This window comes from Cricetulus griseus, chromosome X, assembly GCF_003668045.3.
Source record: "Cricetulus griseus strain 17A/GY chromosome X, alternate assembly CriGri-PICRH-1.0, whole genome shotgun sequence".
Lineage (NCBI taxonomy): Eukaryota > Metazoa > Chordata > Mammalia > Rodentia > Cricetidae > Cricetulus > Cricetulus griseus.
This window is the reverse complement of record NC_048604.1, coordinates 106,172,543-106,193,048: the sequence shown is the minus strand read 5'-3', so window position 1 is coordinate 106,193,048 and position 20,506 is coordinate 106,172,543. Positions and strand designations below refer to the sequence as shown.

General features: G+C 39.8%; 1 pseudogene; it reads left to right on the top strand.

The window, feature by feature from the left end:
* Nucleotides 1-310: 310 nt before the first annotated feature.
* Nucleotides 311-20,176, top strand: LOC100774787 (annotated as a pseudogene).
* Nucleotides 20,177-20,506: the final 330 nt, after the last annotated feature.

Genomic DNA, 20,506 nt, shown 5'->3' with positions numbered 1-20,506 from the left:
GCATTTGAATAGGCCTGCACCAGGGCAGAGGGCTAGGTGTGTAAGTAACAAGTGAGATCAAACAAAGAGGAACGAGTCAATTGGAGGAGAGACAAATGGCTTCAGGGTCAAAGAAGCATGGTTATGAAACAGCCAGGAAGAAGCTGAATAAAGAAAAGACTCCATTTTTATAGCATGGAACTAAGAGTTCTCTGAAGATGAGAAGATGCCTGTGTTTGGTCCTTATTGCCTCTGGGTTACTAGAAATTCTCAAGTCCATGCTCCGTCACTCAGGCCGAACCTCATGGATACTGTGGCTTGGGGCTGAGACATGCCGGCCACAGCACTCTCAAAGCTTCAGGGCTATCTTGCCTCTACCACTGCCAACAGGGTCACCTCTACTGTGCTGCCCAGGTGAGGATCATCAAGGCCTGCTTTCCTGAGTGCTGCAGATGGTAAGGGGGAGAGTCAGCTTACTTGTCTATCTCAGGCCATAGCGCAAGCAGTAAGGGGGGGCATCTCTTCTGCACCCACACTGCCAAATTACAGTCGTGTAGTGGGGACAGCTCTACCATGCTCACAACCTTGGGGCTGGCTCACCCACACATCCACCAACAGGGTTGGCATTGATGGGCAGGGGAAGGGGATCACTCTCCCGCCCATGCCTCCACAGACAGATGAGTAATGGGGACAGCTTTCCCGTGCTCATAACTTCAGGACTGCTTCACCATACCTCCAACAACAGGATTAACTCTACTGTGCTGCTCAAGCAAGATGCAGGGTCAAGAGGCAAGGGGTAATTGGGGAGGCATCTCTCCCCTGCCCACACCACTACATGATGGAAGAGTAGTGGAGATAGTTCTCCCATGCTCACAATGTTGAGGCTTTCTCACCCACACATCCACCAACAAGATTGACTCTTGTGCTGCCCAGGTGAAGTTCAGGGCCTACTCTCCTGAGTGTTGCAGCTGGTATGTGGCAAAGGGCTGCTTTCCTACTCTTATAACCTCATGGCCAACTCTCCCACCTGCCTGAGATGTGGATAGAGGGGAGGGCATCTCTTCTTCACCCATGCCACAATATGGCAGATGAGGGCCAGGGCTAGGCCTCCCCTGTTCATGTTCTTGGTGTTGGCTTACCAGTTCCCTCATCAATGGGGTGAGCTCCACTGTGCTGGCCAGACAAGATGTAGGGTCCACTTTCCCAAGCTGGTAAATGGGTCTACTACCTCACCAGCTGGAGGTGGTAGGAGCAAGGTGGAGGGCATTTTCTCTTATCCCCACCATCGTATTGCAGACAAGGGAGGCAGTACCAGTTATGCTCCTTTCAAGCTCTCAGGTCTGGCTCATCTGCACCTTGTCTACAGGATCAACTCTACTGTGCTTCCCAGGTGAGACAGAGGGTTCATTCTTCCTAATATTGAAGCTGGTAAGAGGTTGGTTCAGGTGCTCCACCTTCTGAAGTTGTCAAGGGGTGAGGGAATCAGGACATGTTTCCCTCACACGTGCTACCACATTGTACATGAGAGGGGCATAACCTACTCTCCCATTCTCACACCCTCAGGGCCAGCTCACCTAATGCCCCTCTGAACAAGGTCAGCAGTATTGTGTGCCCAGGAGAGGTGAAGGGCCTTCTCTCTTGAGTGCTTCAGCAGGTAAGGGAACAGTCAATTCTGTACAGCCCTATCATCTCTACCTTCATTAGGGTCACAGAGGAAGTCATGGCCTTTAACAGGAGTCCAGACCCAAACTTCAGTCTGTGTGTGTGTGTGTGTGTGTGTGTGTGTGTGTGTGTGTGTGTGTGTGTGATTGTGTGTGTGTAAACATAGAACAAAAAATTTTGTTATTAATTCCTCCTTGTCTTGTATTTTCCTCCCTTCACACAGGGTTTAAAACTGGGTTCAGGGATACTCTTCTCTGTTAGTGCCCAGTGTATGCTCCAGTACCATGGAATCTGGTCAGGAGCAGGGAAGGGTCCACTTAGGCACCAACTTGACTTCTCCATGTTAACTGAGATATTTAATAGTTGTCTTCAGCATTAGATGATTGCTATCAGTTTTTGGAGAGAAATCAAAAGCCTCGGCAATATCTGGAGTTGTTTAGGGGTTTCCATATGGCCCCTTTGGCTGACAACTCTTTTAGATTGAATGGAAAGTTTCACATGGTATCAGATTGATAGTTGGGGCACTGTCTCATCAGTTATTTGGTGACTCTATTTTACTTATTTCATATGTATATGAATTTTATACATATGTGTACCACAATTGACATAATTGAAGACAAACAGGAAATGTTATAATACACACTAAGGAAATTTAAAAAATTACCAAGGAATATTTACTAGCCTATACTCCATTAATTTAGAAAATCCAAAAGAAATTAATGATTTTCTAGAGTCAGGTAAAGTTAAATGAAGAAGAGTTTATGAACTTGAACAGACTGGTTGTTTGAAGGAAAATGGCACCCAAAGGGAGTGGCACTATTAGGAGGTGTGGCCTTGCTGAAAGAAGTGTGTTTCTATAGGGGCAGGCTTTGAGATATCTTTTTCTCAAGTTTACCTCGGTGTGACAGTCAGTCAATTTCCTATTGCCTGCAAGATGTAGCAATCTCATCTCCAGCACCACATATGCCTGCAGACTTTCATGCTCTTCTTCATGATCACAATGGACTAAACTTCTGAAACCTTAAGCAAGCCACCTTTGATTAAATGCTTTCTTCATAAGAGTTGCTGAGGTCATGGTATCTCTTAACAGAAATATAAAAACCCAAACTAAGACAGACTCATAACAAACAAAAACATCAAAACAGTAATAAAAATCCTTGGGATTAAATAATAATCATACTACTACTATTAATAATACTCAGGTTAAATGGTTTAATAGCAGCATTCTACCATGCTTTCAAAGAAGATTAACAACCAACACTTCTTACATTATTTGAATTAATAGAAAGGATCAATATCATCCCCCTTCTGCACCAGTGGTATTAATCTAATACCAAAACCATCCAGCAACACAACTGAAAAGGAAAACTACAGGCATCTATCCATGATGAGCACAGGTGAAAAAATTATCAGTAAAACACTTGCAAAACCAATAAAGCCATATATCAAAGATATCATACACCATTAGCAAGCTGGATTTATCTTGATTTCTAAGATATCTGACATTTATTGATTTGTCTTTATTTAGAAATTTGCATATAATATTTTTTGATTATATTTTTCCATCTCCAATATCCCCCAGATTCTACTGACCTACCAACTCACCCTACTTCATATTATTTCTCCCCTTATTTAAAAACACATAACACAAACACAAGCCTCCCAAAAACACAAAACTGGAAAGCAAGCTATATAACTCAAATGCCAATAAGTCAAAAATTGCCCAAACAAAGCAAAATGAAACAAAATATATTAAATGATTTCTGAATTTATTTTGTGTTGGCTAAATACTTTTGTACATAGGCATTTCCCTGAAGTATGACTAATAAAGTAACATTCCACTGCAGAAAACAGATTATTCTTTGCCAGTGGGTATCAATTGCAGACAGATTCATTGTTTCGGGTGGGAGTTTCTGTTTACTTCCCATTTTCAGTTGTAGGAATCCATTTTTATAGTATTTATGCAGGCCTGCTGCATGTGACAACATTCTCAGTGACTTCATTTGTATACCTATCCTGTGAGATTGGAAGACAGAGCTTCCATGGAGTCATCTACCCTATCTGGCTGTTACATTGTTGTAATCTCAGCACTAGGACACCTGTCATTGTCTGTTTCTTCATGGCCTCTTCCTGTGGGTATAGGTGTACACTGTTTCTGATTGGTCTCTCTTGGTGGGGTGAGGTGTTGTCCATTTCTGATTGTGCAATGTTGCAACTTCCCTAGACCCAGAATAGACAATCAACTCAGTCCAGATACCCCAAGACTTGAGCCAATCTTAAGTCTCTATGCAGTTTTGGAGGGCTTGAGCCACTCCCAAGTCTATAGCTATGCAGGTTTGGAATTCCCCAACACCCCCCAACCTGTTTGCATGGTTACTATAAAAAAAACCCTCCTCACACTGCTCAAGGTCTCTCCTTCTCTGCTCCTGCTGTTGCTGCTACTTTGAATGGATGGAGAGGTCCAGGTTAACACACAATAAAGACTCAATGTTTTTTAATCAGGTTCAGTTTCTTGGTAGTAATTTGGCATTCTAGACATTGGGCATAACACTTGATCAGTGGTTCTCAACTGATTGGTGACAGCCCCTTTTGGGGGCTTGAAACAACTTTTCACAGGGGCTGTCTAAGGCCATCTGAAAACAGATATTTATATTATCATTAACAAGAATAGAAATATTCGTTATATGATAGCAAGGAAAATAATTTAACAGTTTAAGGTCAAAACATTGTAAGAAATTATATTAAAAAGTTGCAATATTAGGAAGTTTGAGAACCAGTGATCTAGATCTTCCATTACCATCAACAAAACAGATCACATTAGATACTTGATTCATTGCTGTGCAAAATACATAACATAAGCAAGTGCAGGAAGGGAATTTTATTTTGCCTCTTTATTTGAAGGGATATTTCATCATGACTCAGAGATCATGGTGACAGGAGTCCCAAGTTGCTTGACACATTACCTCAGTAGTTAGAGAGCAGAGAGAAGAGTTAGAGCACTGCTGGGAGCTCACATAGCTCTCTCCTTATTATGCTGCCAGCATCCACAGACCAAGGAATGATGCTACCACACTTAGGATGGTTCTTCCCAGCTCAATTAACCACATCTAAAACTCTCTGAGACATTACCAGGGGCTTCTGTATTCTGGACTTTAGATCCAGTTCATTCAATATTCATCATTGAACATTCCAAGTACTCTTCTTGTCAATTTATGATCTAAACATATCCATATCACTTTTTATCACATGAATTTATTTCTGTGTGTATTCATGTGTGTGGCTGTACAGGAACTGTTGTACCATGGCTTATGGTGATGTTATAGGAAGTGGCTCTTTTTTCCCCTTCCTCCTCCAGCGGCAGGATGTGATCCACCAGCAAGGGAGGACGCCAATAAGGCATCTGATAAGATAAGTCTTATAAAATATATAGATTTATGATTATTAAGACTGAGCTAGCAGATGAGAAGTCCTAGTCATTGGCCAAGCAGCTTTGAACCTAATACAAGTTTCTGTGTGTTCATTTGGGCCTTACTCGGGCGGGCGGTGTCATGGCCCAGCATGTCTCACCTTTAACCCACAACAGCCATGAGGTTTGGCCTGAGTGGGAGTGTGTGGACCTGGAAGCTCCCAGCAACCCAACGGCGATAAAGGTCAAACACAGGCATCTTGTCATCTTCAGAGAGCTCTCAGTTCCATGTTGTGGAACTAGAGTCATTTCTTTATTAGCCATCTTTTCTGGTGTTACTTAACCATTCTGCCAATACCACGAGAGAACCATTCCTCTCTTTGTTCCCTCTCTGCTCTCCCCACTCACCCCTTACTCTAACCTTCCATCCTCACAAGTTACTCACACACTTCTAGCACCTCTGCCCAGGTGAGGGCCTATTCAGATGCTTAGGAACATAGAGATGCAAATAAGAGGCATATTACCCTGAGGCCATTGTAAACAATAGTAGCCCTACTGGCATTAACAATACAATAGTGGGCCAGAGCTTTCTGGTGCTCCATGTTTAGTGAGACCAAAGGCTGGATCTCAAAATATTCCATAGTGGAAAGATTTTGGTCCCCCACAGGGCGGCTGGCATAAAGCACACATGTGGCAATGGGGCTCAGCAGCTTTTGGCAGAAAGATTTATCGTAACAGAAATGACCCTCTTTAGGCCCCAGGAAGGTGAAATAGCTTAGATCTCCTGGGTACATTGGGAATGGGGGATAGAAGTGAGGGGATAATGATGGGAACACGAGGGTTCAAGATGGCTGAGTTTGGGGAGGGACAGAGATTGGGGAACAATTAAAGAATACCTTGATAAAGAGAACAATTATTGGTATAGAAAAAACCTGGTGCTAGGAAAATTCCAAGGAATCCACAGGGATGACCCCAGCTAAGACTCCTAGCAAAAAGACCTTTCCCTTTAATCAGATTAGTGACTACCATAATTGTCATTATAGAACCTACATCCAGCAACTGATGGAAGCAGATGCAGTGAACCACAGTCAAGCACTGGACTAAGCTCCTGGAGTTCAGATGAACAGAAGGAGGAGAGATCATGTGAACAATGGGAGTCAAGATCATGATGGGGGAAATCACAGAGACAGCTGACTCATACTAGTGGGAGCCAACAGACTACGAACTGATAACTAGGGAACCTGAATGGGACAGAAGAAGTAGGTTCTCTGAATGTGGGTGACAGTTATTTGGCTTGATCTGTTGGGAGGGGCTAGCAATGGCACCAGTACCTATCCCAGGTGCAAGAACTGGCTTTTTGGAGCCCATCACCTCTGGTGGGATAACTGCTCAACCTTGATACAGGGGAGAGAGGCTTTGTCTTGCCTCAACTTGGTATGTCAGTCTTTGCTGACTCCCCCAAGGGAGGATTTACATCCTCTCAGGACTGGGATGATGGAGGTGGGCGGCAAGAGAAGTGGAAAGAGAGGGAACTGGGGTTGGCATGCAAAATGAAAAAAAAATATTTTGAATTAAAAAATAAATGCCCCGACAACTTCTGATAACATGGTTGATATCTCCTTTTACTCTTTATTTAGCTGGAATATTAGCTATTTTGCTGGTAAATTCCACTGTCTCTTTGTTCTTGATGGCCTGGGGCTGGAGGAGCTGAGGAGGAATTTATGTTTCAGTGGATCCATTTGCAATGACAGATGCAGACCCCTTTCCAATTTTCTTCTGGAGAAGTAAAAATAAAGCAGGTTAATGCATCAGCTTGCCTATTTACTTCTGCAATAAAACCAGGAATGTTAGAGTGTGGACAAATGTGGGTATATTGCTGGAAATAATCCTATAACACAAGCAGAAAATGAAATGATATTTAAGGGTTTATAAATTAACTGTAATAGATGAATCCAGTTTCACCCACTGAGCTGAAGAAAAAGAGGTACTAGGAGATTAATGAATATTGGAACCATGAATGCCTCCTATACCCTTAGATGAGCCATTCATAAAATAAGTATATGCCTGTGGAATGGGAGGTTGGGCAATTTTTATAACCAGAAACTCAGTTCTTATGAGGAAATCCCATAGCTTGTCATCTGGAAAATGACTTCCTATATTTCCATAGTAATTTGCAAATGAAAATTGAAAATCCATAGAATTCTGTAACAGTCTTAAAAACTGACTGGGTTATGTGTAATGTAATACAGCAAAGATCAAACCCACACAGTTGCTGACACCAGGTCCTCTACCACTTACTAATTGAGCAAGAAGATTATGGTAAGCAGCAGTATTTTATGGCCCTTATGGTATCAATAAATCCATTCAAAGTTTTATTCTCTTGTGATATAATACCTGTGGGAGACAATTTAGTAGGGAAAATAAGGAATTTAAGGCAGCGAAGAATCCACATAATACACAAAGGTCTCTTTCTGCCTGCATTCAAATAGCTGGAGTTGTTCCATGCCTCTTGAAATAATTTTACAGGGTTGTCCAAAGCCACCTCTACTTCATTGTTGGAAATACCAAGCATAGTTCATGTGGGGCAGAAATAGGAAACAAGTTCTTTTTCTCTGTCAGGCCTTAGCTTGCCCAAGTTGAAAAGTTAACATTTCCATAGGCCACTTAAATTCTCATCAGGAAATTGAGGGAATATAAAATTAGATTGATTATTACCCCATGCTTCAGAGTAATTTTCAGGCAAAGGAGGATAGGTATTTAAAGAAGTATCTAGTAAAGGAGCTGAGGGCTTTGTCATCCACATTGTTGTTGGTGGTGCCTTTTTACATTTGATTTTTACTGACTGGGAAAAACAATGAATCCAGAGCACAGCAAATGTCAACAAGTATGTTAAATTTTCCATCACTAAATATGACAATAGAAAACTGATGTCTGTTAAAACAACAAACTGGGAAATGATCCATATGATGTACCTATATATGTCCAAGTCACATACATGAAGCATGGATATTTGTGTGTGTATGCACATGCCTACACACACACACACACACACACACACACACACACACACACACACACACACACACACACACACGCATACTCACATGCACACACACACGATGTGGTGGTTTGAAATAAAATGTCTCCCAAAGGGAGTGGCACTATAAGGAGGTGTGCTCTCATCGGAAGAAGTGTATCACTGTGGAGGCAGGCTTTTGGTTCTTAACTATGCACAAGATACTGCCCAATGTCTTTGCAGGATATAGGATTCTCAGCTACTTCTCCAGCAGCATGTTTGTATACACTCTCCCATGTCCCACCATAATGATAACGGACTGAACCTTGGAACTGTAAGTGAGCAACCCCAATTAATATTTTCCTTTGTAAGATTTGTTGTGGTTAGTAGGGCAGTGGTGGCACACACATTTAATCCCAGCACTTGAGAGGGAGATGCAGGTGGATCTCTGTGAGTTCGAGGCCAGCCTGGTCATCATAGCAAGTGCCAGGAGAAGCTCCAAAACTACACAGAGAAACCCTGTCTTGAACACCCGCCCCCCAAAAAAAGATTTGATGTGTTCATGGAATTTCTTCACAGTAATTTAACCATACCTAAGTCAGTAAGTATCATATGCACTTGGTTCAAGATTTAGTTACACAGGAGGCAATAAATGAAAAAGACGTTATTTGCATTCTTATAACCCTTACTCAATTCCCACTATATATTTCTCAGTCATCCGGTTCTCCTCTAATTGAGGCAACTAATATTCCTGGTTTCATTCTTTCTCTATATGCTCCAATTGATTTTTAATATTGGTATCATTTTATGTAAATATTTAAGGCAAAATTACGGCATCACCATTTTTTAGAAATCGACATATGTGTGGCATGAATGTGACAGTTGTATATATGTAGCATATATGTGACAACTGTGTAAATTGTTATTCTTGTGGGACTTCTAACAGTTGGAGCAGGGACTGTGACTCTTTTGCTGGCTTTTGGGACCCTATTCCTCATACTGGATCACCATGCTCAGTTTTAATGCATGGGGAGGTGCTTAGTCTTACTGCAATTTGATATGCCATGTTTTGTTGATATCCATAGGAGTACTGCACTACTCAGAATAGAAATTGGTGAGGAGCAGAAAGGGATGAGGGGAGGTAGAGGACAGGGACTTAGAAGAAACTGTAGTCAGGATATAAAATATATAAATCAACTGAAAAAATAAAAAAGAATTTAATGTTAAGCTGTTCTTCAAAAAGCTTGGGTTAATATAATTTGTAATTAAGAATTAGTGACTGCGGTACTTTAGAGAAATGGCATGGTTGATAGTGGTACTTGCTTCTTTTATCAGAGGATGGGTACTCAGTCTAGTACCCACATAGTGACTCACAATCTTAATTCCATTACTGCAGTTCCAGGGTATCCAATACTCTGCTCTGTCCTCCATGGGCATCAGGTGTGTTTGTGTCTCATACACACAGATTTGTGCAAAAACATTTTCCCATGCGTAACTAATTAAAATTTAAAGTAATTTGAAATAGTATTAGTAATTGCTTCTTTACACTCCCATCAAACTATTTGTCTGTACCACACTCAACACTGACTATTTTCAAAAAATATGAATATTTACTTACTAATAGGATGGGTAAGGGGTAGTTCCTGCTGCTGTGGTCTAGTGTGATTTAAGGCAACTACTGTATTTTGGTTTTTGTAAGAACTATCTTTTCAGGTCCTTTGCCCAATTTTCTTTACAGTTGTATACGGTTTTCTTGTTGATTTGTAACTCTTTCTGGTTTAACAGCTGCATATCTTTCACCTTCTGACACTCTGGTTAGTAAAGACAAATAACTAAAAATTTAAAACTCATTTTAGAGGTCACTTTTGCCCATCCAATCTGACAAGGAACACCTTGGAGACAGAGCAAAACCACCTGTAGCCCTATGTGTTGCTTACCCCTAGGTTGAAGATCAAGTACAGGAAGACAGCCTCACCTCCATTCCGAGCACCTGACCCAGTAGTCCTTTGGGGGAAGAGCTTCCTTTTTGTATTTACAACACGAGAGAAGACTTGCAGTCCTGAATCAGACCCTTCATCGTTCCACCACCGTTCTCCATCTGAGGGCCATGACAGGAAATGTACTGCACAGAGTCCTTCTTTGCCATGAGCCTCAAGGATAAGGACTCTGTGTTACAGACTTCTGATTGAGATCCAGTCTCCCTAATCCTCTTCCAACTGGGCACACAAACACAGGCCAGGTTGTGATGTTTGAACACTTTGGTATATGGAGCAGTGCCTAGGTACTGTGTCAGAGGGTTAGGAAGACATGTGGGAGCAAAGAATCAACCTTTCTGGCTAAGAATAATTAATTTTGCATTGTTTAGAAAAGCAGAATGATGTTCCATTTTTAGTTTCAAGCCTTTTATTTTCTGCTTCTTTTTATTTATTTGTTTCCATGTGTTCCTGAGCACAGAGTTCAGAGGCCTGCTTGCAGGAGTCCATTCTCTTCATCTATCCCATTTAATCCTATGGATTAGATTAGGACATGATTCTTAGCATAAAAAAATTTAAACACTGAGTTGTGGCACAGACAGTTCTTTTGCTTTTCTGTTAGAACTTGGGATTGAATTCAAGACCTCACACATGCTGGAAACTGCTCTCCTACTAGTCTATAGTCTGAGCCCAATTTTTTTCTTTTCTGAAACAGAGTCTCACAATGTACAATAGGCTCTCTTTGAACTCACAGCAATCCTACTACCCCAGTCTCCTGAGTACCATAATTACAGGCACAAATCCTAACTCACAGCTTCTTAAAGTTCGAACTTTTCTTTTGTTGTTTCATTGTTTGGGGTTATATTAAATAAAGTTTCCATGTAATTATAGATGTGTGCTATCTGAGTACTCAGGAGGCTGAAGAAGGAGAATAAGAAGGCCAATACAACCTGTTCTGTATAAAAGGACCCTATCTACCAAACGGTTTCCATTGCTGTTACAAAACACCATCATCACAAGCATCTTTGGGAGGAAAGAGTTTTCCACATCTTACATGTCCAAATATAATCCACCGCTGAGGGGAGTCAGGGAAAAAAGTGAAGAATGGCTGGAACATGGAAACAGGAATTAGAACAGAAGCCACAGAGGATCACTAAGACCTTGCTTGTTCATTTTGCCTTCCTATACACTCCAGTATCATCTGCCTAGGGATGGCACCATCCATGATGGGATGCACCCTCCCACATCTTCACTACTGAAGAAAATATCTGGTAGGCTTTCCTACAGTTCTATTTTATGGAGGAATTTTCTCAATTGTGGTTTCTTCTCAAATTGGACAGACCTTATTTAAAAATAAAAGCTTTGAATATCTATAAAACACACTGTAGTTACATAGTTTGATAATTCCTCTGAAGGGAGTAGAATCTCTTTTGGGGTTCTCAAGTGAACAGAGTTGATCTAGATGTTCCCCTGATATTGTTCTTTGGGACATAGAAGACAAACTCACACAGCCCAGTGAAGTCACATTGAAGAAAAAAAGGGCCACTGAGAGAGAGAGGGAGAGAGATATCAGAGATCTGGAGCAGCAGCCACCCATGATTGAAAAGCAAGAACTTGAGAGTCTATGAAAAAAGTACCAGTTAAATGTCTTCAGGTAATGTGATGGACTGAGAGTAACTTACATATTGACACAGAGCAGAGAAGTGCTGCTCACTGAGAGACAAAGAATGAAAGCATAAATTTATTAAAGTAAGCAGCTTGAACAAAGGAATGGGAGGCAAAACCCCCAGGTCAAAAGCTGCCTAAACTTTGGTGTCATACTACTTCGAGTCTTCCCAGGCTCTCTTCTCTGGGTTTCCTCTACCCTGTTATTGGTCCTGGCCACACTATCCTCCCTTGGTTGGATATTTTCCCTTGGCTTCCTAGCAGCTGTAATCTTGTATAAGGAGATTGTAATACCCTCTTGGTGTATTAATCTATTAACAGTGATGGTGTAGTGTGCTTCCCTATCTCTTCCCATTAGTTTTGGTTTGAAGTATATTTCATCATATGTTTAAAGGGGTATATGTGCTTGAATCTTGGTTCATTTGCTTACAACATGTTTTTTATCCTTTTACCTGAGGTATGTCTATTTTGATGAGGAGCTGTGTTGTGTGTATGTAGCAGAAAATTGTATACTGTTCTCTAATCTAGGCGGTTCTAGACTGTTGATCGGATTATTTTCTTTTGGGGAATTTAGACCATCGTTTTTGAGAATTTTAAATTAACACTGCTTATTGACTCCTGATATTTGTTGTTATGTTGTGTGTTCTCCCTATTCCTTTTCCTTTCTTTGTTTTGGGTTTATGTATTTCTTGTGTTTACTTGGGAGTTGTTGACCTCTCCACAGTGAAGTTTTCCTTCTGGTGGCATTTGTAGAACTGGAGTAAATAGAAATTGCTTGAACTTGGTTTGATTGTGGGATGCTTTTTGTCTTTTGGGTTTGAGTCACAGTTTATCATGGTAAAGATGAGCTGGCATCTGTGTTCTGGTGAGAAATACAGAGCGCGCGGGACATCTAGGTCCTTTTGGTTTTCGGAGTCCCCACCATGAAGTCCAGTGATTTTCTAATAGGCCTGACTTTATGTGCTACTTGACCCTTTTCTTTTGCAGTTTAATAGACTTTCTTTGTTCTGTATGTTTAGAGTTTTGATTTAGCTGTTAAAGGACTAAGAGGATGTCTTAAGAGATTGTCAATGAGGATAAAAAGGATAGTGAAAATTGCCTACTCTAATCCCAGGCCAATATGAGACTGGGAGTTTCTGATAGAGTATTTTGGTGGGCAGGCAGCTAACATAAAGGCATGGATATGCATTAAGTGAAAAGGGAGAATCAAGCTTATAATCATTAATCTCAATGTCTGCAGTATGTTTGAATTGTTTATGTTGGCTGGGTTTAATTGTGGTAGGTCATATATTTCTAGAAATTCTTTCATTTCTTTTAGATATTCAGTATAAAATTATATATGTGCTTAAGGTTCATCTTAATAATTTATTGGATTACATTGGTATCTCTTATATTGGCCTTCTCAATCTCTCACTTTAGGTCCTTAAAAGGCAAAAACAGCTGACATCCTATGGACTATAATGATAGCCTATCAAGATAGATGTGTCAATTAGAGTAATAATTTCAGCCAACACTTTCAAGTTGTATTTAAGTTACACTCCATAAGATGTCCTGCATGATTAGTAGTTTAAATATGTTCAAAAGCCAGTGGCTGTAATTTCATTCCTTAAAAATTTTCTTCCACTCCTTTCTCAGGGCCTAGCCCCTGCCCCAAATGATGTGACAGACATTGTTGGCCCCCTATGGAAGGACTCACCCTCCAGGGGGAGCAGAAGAGGGATAGGATTGGGGAACAGTAGGGGGTATGGGAGGATAGCAGGGAAAGGGAACTGGGATTGATATGTAAAATATGATTGTTTCTAATTTAAATATTAAAAACATCGTAAAAATATTTCCTTGCACATCTCAACAAGATTGTGGTATCTTGAGTTCATCAAATACATAAAAAGCAGAAGATTATTTTTGTCATTCTGTGTTGACAATCCATTCATTTGTTAGAAAGGTAACTTTTGAGTAAAATGCTGGCTGAGCTCTTCTTGGTCCTCAGCACAACTGAAGAGATAATACTATATGGGTTCTGCCTCCAGATATGCAGAAGATCCCAGGCATAAACTGAGGTGCTAAGGCTGCCCCAGAAACTGCTAAGAAAGGTAGTGTGCACAATGTGGGATTCAAGCAGCACCTTCTTGGAGACACAAGGCCTGACCTTCACCAGAGTTTCTACCATCTGAGCCTGGAGGACATCTCAAGGGAGCAGAATACAGAGCATCTTGGGGCCCACTGCCTACAGACATATTGAGTACCTCATCTCTGCTCTCTGCTTAGAGAATGCAGTTTGAGGTGTGTTTCACAGGCAAAGCATTCTTGAAAAATTCTCATGATAATGGCTTTATTTTGAATGGCACCTCATGTAGAAGTAATAATATCCAAAATCTGGCTTCCAGAATATCTCTTGAATTGACAAGAGTGAGTCACAAGTATTGGAAGATGGAAGAAATCACAATTGTCAAGTTCCTAATGAAGAAATTTATTGCAAATACATATTAGGCTTAAAGAAACATCTGTGTTAGTATTGTTGGAATTACAACAAAGACATACAACATTGCTTCATATGATAATTTTAATAAAAATTGAAAAATTTCCTAAAGAAAACTATTTCAAAGAAGTGCTTCTGGTACAGAAATTGGCTTACACACAAGCAGGAGGCTAGGTTCCTCACTGTTTCCTTAGGTGTTTTATCAAGGTTCTTCCTCAGAAAACTGACTGTCCATTTATTCAAGGAGTTCTGGGTCTGCAAACTGGATTAAGTCTCAATATTAGTTCATAGGCTGAGATCTCATCTAGCCACAATCCAATGGAGCCTTTCTTTCATTTATTTAATAATTTTTCACTTATACAGAGAAACAAACCATTCAGTAGGTCCTTACCTTATTCTTGTCTGAAAACAGCATGATTGATTAGCCAGCAGTAAAATTTCATACAAAATATTCCACCATTAAATTCATCTATCCTTTACTAAAAGTTATGGTTCAGGCCACGATGGACATTTCTTTGTGTATCCTGCCCATTATGATATGTAATTGTCTTTGGCAATTTAGTGCTGTCCCCTGGCCCCATCTACTCTGGTGACAGTTAAAACCTTTGCATTTAGTTTTCCAACTGAGCAGCAGAGTCTCCAACCCTCAACACACTCTTCAAATGTGCTGTTGTCTCTCTCACAATTTACAGTCGTATAAAATTATTGAAGTTCCTCTCATCTGGGCCTTCCCTTTGTGTAGGATGAGGTCTAGTAATAAAAGTTCCCTGATCTTTAAATCCCTTCTGCAACACTAAGCCAAGGGACAGCAGTAATCTCTAACTACTTTTCACTAGGCCATTTTTGGAAAAATGATTCTGCCAACCATTCAAACAAATTCGTGACATCCCCTTTTAAAATTATGCACTTAATAATAGTTAACATATAATCTCTACTTAGAGTGCCTATACCCAATTTTATGTTCTTACTGTCATTATCCCACACCCTTAAAATCCATCCCACACATATTTCTTGAATGAATTTGCAAACTCATTAAGCTGTTTAGTACACTTCTTCATGGAGTGTACTTTCTATCTTTCTTCCTTGAGACTGCTTTGTTTTAAGTCTAGAGGTGTCTCGTCCACCCTTGACCAGCAAGAACGATGCAACACCTAGAAATCTTCTTCAACACAGTTTAATCGGGAACTTGATTTACAGTGAAATGGCGGCCCCGGGTAGAGGAAGACGGGGCCTGATATAGTCTACATCTACCAATCACCTAACCCTACGTGGTGCGCCAGGATAGGTTGTCTCCAAGCAGAATTAAGAGGATACATGACCTTTACCAAATTAGGAGTTGTTTACCACAGAGAGCACTCGCCATCGGGCTGGCGGAAAGTGGAAACCGGCGCCATCTTTTGGGCGGTACTTTGCAGCTCCCAACATAGAGGCAACTTGGTTTGGTCTTGAGGGAAATCAGTGTTGTCTTTGCTGGCATTTCCTTCAGAGACAGCCACTGCTGGTTTAGCAAACAAAGAAGAGCTAGTTTCTCATTCAAAGGCAGAAAGGTAATAACTTAGTAGGTGAGCATGTGAGTTCATCTGTAATTGAGGGTGGAGAGACTATTGCCTTAGGTGAGATAATCCCTTGAGAACCTGATGGTCCAATGATCTTGGTATCAATAGCATTCAAAAACCCATTCCCATTTTCCATCCCAAGTTACTGGATCTCATTCTGACCAATCCATGCCCTTATTTTAATAGCCAACACATTTCCAGGCTGGGACTTGAATCTTTGCTATATATTAGCTACCCTTAGACTGAAGGTTCGAGCTTGATTTTCTTCTCCTTGAGTTTTGTGCTTGCTCAAATGAAGATTTTCTTACAGGGCACACTTGGATACCTTTTAAACTATTTATGTGCATCTATAGCCCTTCAAATACTACTGAGTTGATTCTTATCCTTTTACTCTTTATCCAGAGACATTAGGAGCAACTAAAAATCATCACCATTTTTCTTATTTTTCTGTCAGAAATTTTGAAAAGTTTTGTATGAAGTCACCAATTCTGTCGCAATTGGTAAATCAAGAAACTTAAATACATTTGTCTCTTTATGTTCACATCATAGGATTTGGTTCTCTCTGACCTTCCTAAAGAGGTCAGTAGCTGGAGAGCTTTCAGTAACTATAGATGTTGGCAGATTGGAAAGCCCGTTTGAGATAAACCAATATTCAACCTCATATTTCTGCTGCTTTAGGATTACCTCTAATACTGAAACTTTATTTGTTAAGGTTCTCTGGAGGACCAGACCCTATAGAATACATATTTATCTATATCTCTATGTTTGTATCTTTCTGAGATCTATGTATATATGTATATTCATGTGTATGTATGTATCTGTCTATTTATCTCTCTATTTTTCTATCTATCTGTCAATCAATCATCTAAATAGTTGAATTATGAGTATGATTTTCAGGTTGTCATTCTACTTGTTCAGTATTTGTGCTTTACCAAGAGAATATCCAAGAATCCAGTAAGGATTCTGTCAACAAATCTGGATAACTCAGGTTGTTTACAGTGTACTTTGGAATCATGAAGAAGTAAACTGTAATGCCAGAAAGGTATGGACTTGATAGTGACAATGAGAGTAGGCAGGGATGAAAACATACTCACTTCCATGTGTTTTACATAGGCTGCCAGCATAACATGTGGCCCAGATTAAAGGTGGAGCTTCTCATCACAAAATATCTGTATGAAAGTCACATCTTTGTACATGTAAGATTTAGACTAGAAATGGGTCTGGGAACTTTAAAGTTTTAATTAAGAAAAATAAACACAACTATGTGTTTAGTCATTTGATTTTTATTTAATTCCACTGTTGTCAAGTTGACAAATAAGAATAGCTTTCACAGGGACCTAATAGGCTACAGTGTTTATTAGATAATATCTTAATAAGAAACTAATTTTAAAGACTTCAATCTGGCACTTCATGAATGCCCAATGGAACTCACTCATTGCTCAGAAACAATCACCTAGCCCTCGTAGTCTTGGAAACACAAGAACATGTATAGTTACTTATTTCTCTTAAGATAGGGAGTTGCTAGCATTTGGACTTATTATAAGAGAATTAAAAAGGTAAGGATTTTACATTTTCTATGTTGCTTTCATTAATCACCTCCACTATCTCAGGACAAAGTATGCCATAGAAGGCCTCTGACATATTGATTAGGGTATTTTTGTACATGTTTTCCATTTGAGTAAATCCTGATTATAACATAAGTGACAAGAAGATCCAAATGAATATCTGTCCATTTACCTGTGTAACTCACTGAAGGTTGTGAGGGGGATTTAGCTTCTCTTGTATTTCCCTATTTATAAAATGATAATAATAATTACTTGGGTATCATTGGAGGGTCACCAGTATCCTGAATGTTTAAAGTATGTTCTAACTAAGTTAAACATGTGCTGTGAATTCAACAGTTTGTGAGAGCCCAGCATTCCCAAAAGGCACCGTTCTAAGCAGAAACAAGTGCCTACCAGTCAGTCTTTCTTTGACTCTGGTACTTTGCCACTTCTTGAGACTCCCTCGCTGATCAATATTTCCAGTGAATTCGAGGAAGACTTGTGATTTATCATCCTCCAAATGGATCACCTCACCACCAACATGAAAAGGTAAAAACATAATTATGCTATGTGAAGGCTTTCTACATGGTTCTTTACAAAAATTTTGTATCTACTATTGAGTACAAAATTGCTGTCCAAATGCTTTAATTTCTACTTCAAAGCATACTGCTCCTGAACTCCAGTGCTTCACACGTACCTAGGCAAGACAAATCTCCTGGTGATACCCATGCCAGCATCAATTGCAACCCCATTTTGTTGATGTACATCTACAGCCTACCCTATTTTATGCATCACATTCCACAGAAAGCATTGTAACTGTAGGTATATGGTAATGGCCCTTGGCAAGGAAACCACTTATTGGTCCCTCAACTTTCTGTGTGTGTCAGACAATGACACATGCAGATGCTAGAATCACTGAAGGACTTTGCCTCCTTTCTTTCTGCTAAATGACTCATCAGGACCTCTCAGCATGATTTTCTCATTTTCCTTAATGCTATACTCATGGATCTGAACTGACTGAAGATGCAAATAAGTTCCTTCATAGTGTTAATGTGAATTGTAAGTTTTGCATCAAAAATGATATTGGCTAACACAAAGAACTCATGATACATTATATGTTGTACCCAAAGGAAGCCAATATTCTCAAGGTGCAATATTGAATGAATAGCAAATACAAATACACTCATTCAAAATCCCTCATCTTTTACTTACAGAGCTCAGTTTTATGGTTTTGGTGAGTGACCTCAGCACCTCACATGCAATCATCATTCTACCAGCAAGTCATATCCTCAAAAATTTACAAACAGAATATTAATTTGTGTCTGTGATAGTTTTAATTACATCATATCGCAAATTCCATTCCATAGAAATGAACACTTTCAGGAAAATATTTAAAGAACTATGACAGTGTCTGATCCATCGCTTTTGATGTACTTAGCTTTCCTTTCCTCTACAACTTTTATGTTCAGATGGCTTCAGATATTTATAGAAGTATGGCATGCTCTTGATTGACATAGATGAACATAAGGTGTCCATCATGTTTCTTTTGCTTCTTTCTTCTTAGGGGTTATATGGATATTAAAGTATTCTTGTGGTGATCATGCAATAATACAGTATAATAACTTATGCCTTCCTCTGATTGGAACACTCATTAAATTATTTATGATTGTTCCATTTTGCATTACACATCCTTAAATAATAGTGCAAACTGGCATTTCGCCTAATTCCAAGTATTGAAATTCCTAGTCAAAAAGGAGAACAGCAGCCTTTAAGAGATACTGTGAAAGTATAGTCCAAACCATGTTACAATAAGGACTCCTGCCACAGTCATAGATTTTATGGCTTCCTATACATACTTAACATGTGTAGTTCAATACACACACACACACACACACACACACACACACACACACACACACACACACACACAACATATATATATAATATATATATTATATTATATATATAGAGAGAGAGAGAGAGAGAGAGAAACAGAGAGACTTTTAATATAATGTTGGCACAGCTTAGAAAGGAGTGAGTACTTAACACTCTGTAAATCATGACTCATTCTGTTTTCCACCCTTTCTTTATGTCCCTGGATTGACTTTATATTTGCTCAATCTCATCTCCAGATTTGCTGGGGTGAAAGAGTGGATCTTCAGACTGACTGGTTTTCTTTACAGCTTCTTTTCATTGGCATTTGCAATAATCCTTGCAAGCAGCCTATAGTGGTGCCTCTTGGAATTCAACAAGTCTGTTCAGCTTGTGTATATCAGACACTGGGAAGCTTATTACCACCAGGAGTTTAACATCTCTGGGTCTATGACTAGGATTCTGGTGCACAGCCCTGTCAACTCAAGCTGGACCATTTCACTTGAATTTGTATGTTCATAGAACCTGATCTTATTGGCAATGTTTATAAAACCTATGGTGGTGACTTTTAGCTTAGTGAACATTAGCATTAGCATTATCAATCCCCGAGATTCAGTTGGTCTGCCACAAGTGCTGTGTCTTTATTCTGGTGCTCAGAAGCCTTTGCACTCTTCTTTCTGTCATCTGAAATCATGTAGTAGATATTTATGGCAAAACCACTCTAGACTTTCCACATACCTTTCCTGTTAGGAAAGAAGCCCCGATAAAGAAACACCACACTCACGTGTTCCCTATAGGGGTCCTGATAACCATCTTGTCATTCTTTGGTATGACTATGTTCCTATTTGAAATCAAGTCATTGAAAATGCAGAGTAACCTGAATGCCCAGGATGCTTCTAAACAAGTCAACCAAACAACCTGAAATGAGAGATATGGCATTTGCAAAACATGCCAGGTGACTCCTTGGCCAAATTATCTACACCAAATTATCTACACCCACACCTCTTGTAGTATTCTCCTCACTTAAATTAAAATGCCGCTTTGATTGTCAGGCTGTGTGTGAAGCTTATTTCTTTCTCTACCCATTGAATGTGTTCCCTTCTTTAAAGATATTCACATCCTAAGCTCTGCATGCAAAGATGATGCATTTGGATAGTGCCAATTCCCTATGTTAGGCAAAGTACAGGTGAAATGAAAATGGCATAGCTAAAAGGACCAACTCTAAGATGTGACATTCTGTGTTAAAACAAAAAGCTATACACAGGAACTTAAGCATGGATAATATTGGAGGCACTTAAGCCCTTGTGTATTGAGAGCAGAGCAGTACTTCATGTACTTGTTAATACTGAAGGGTCTG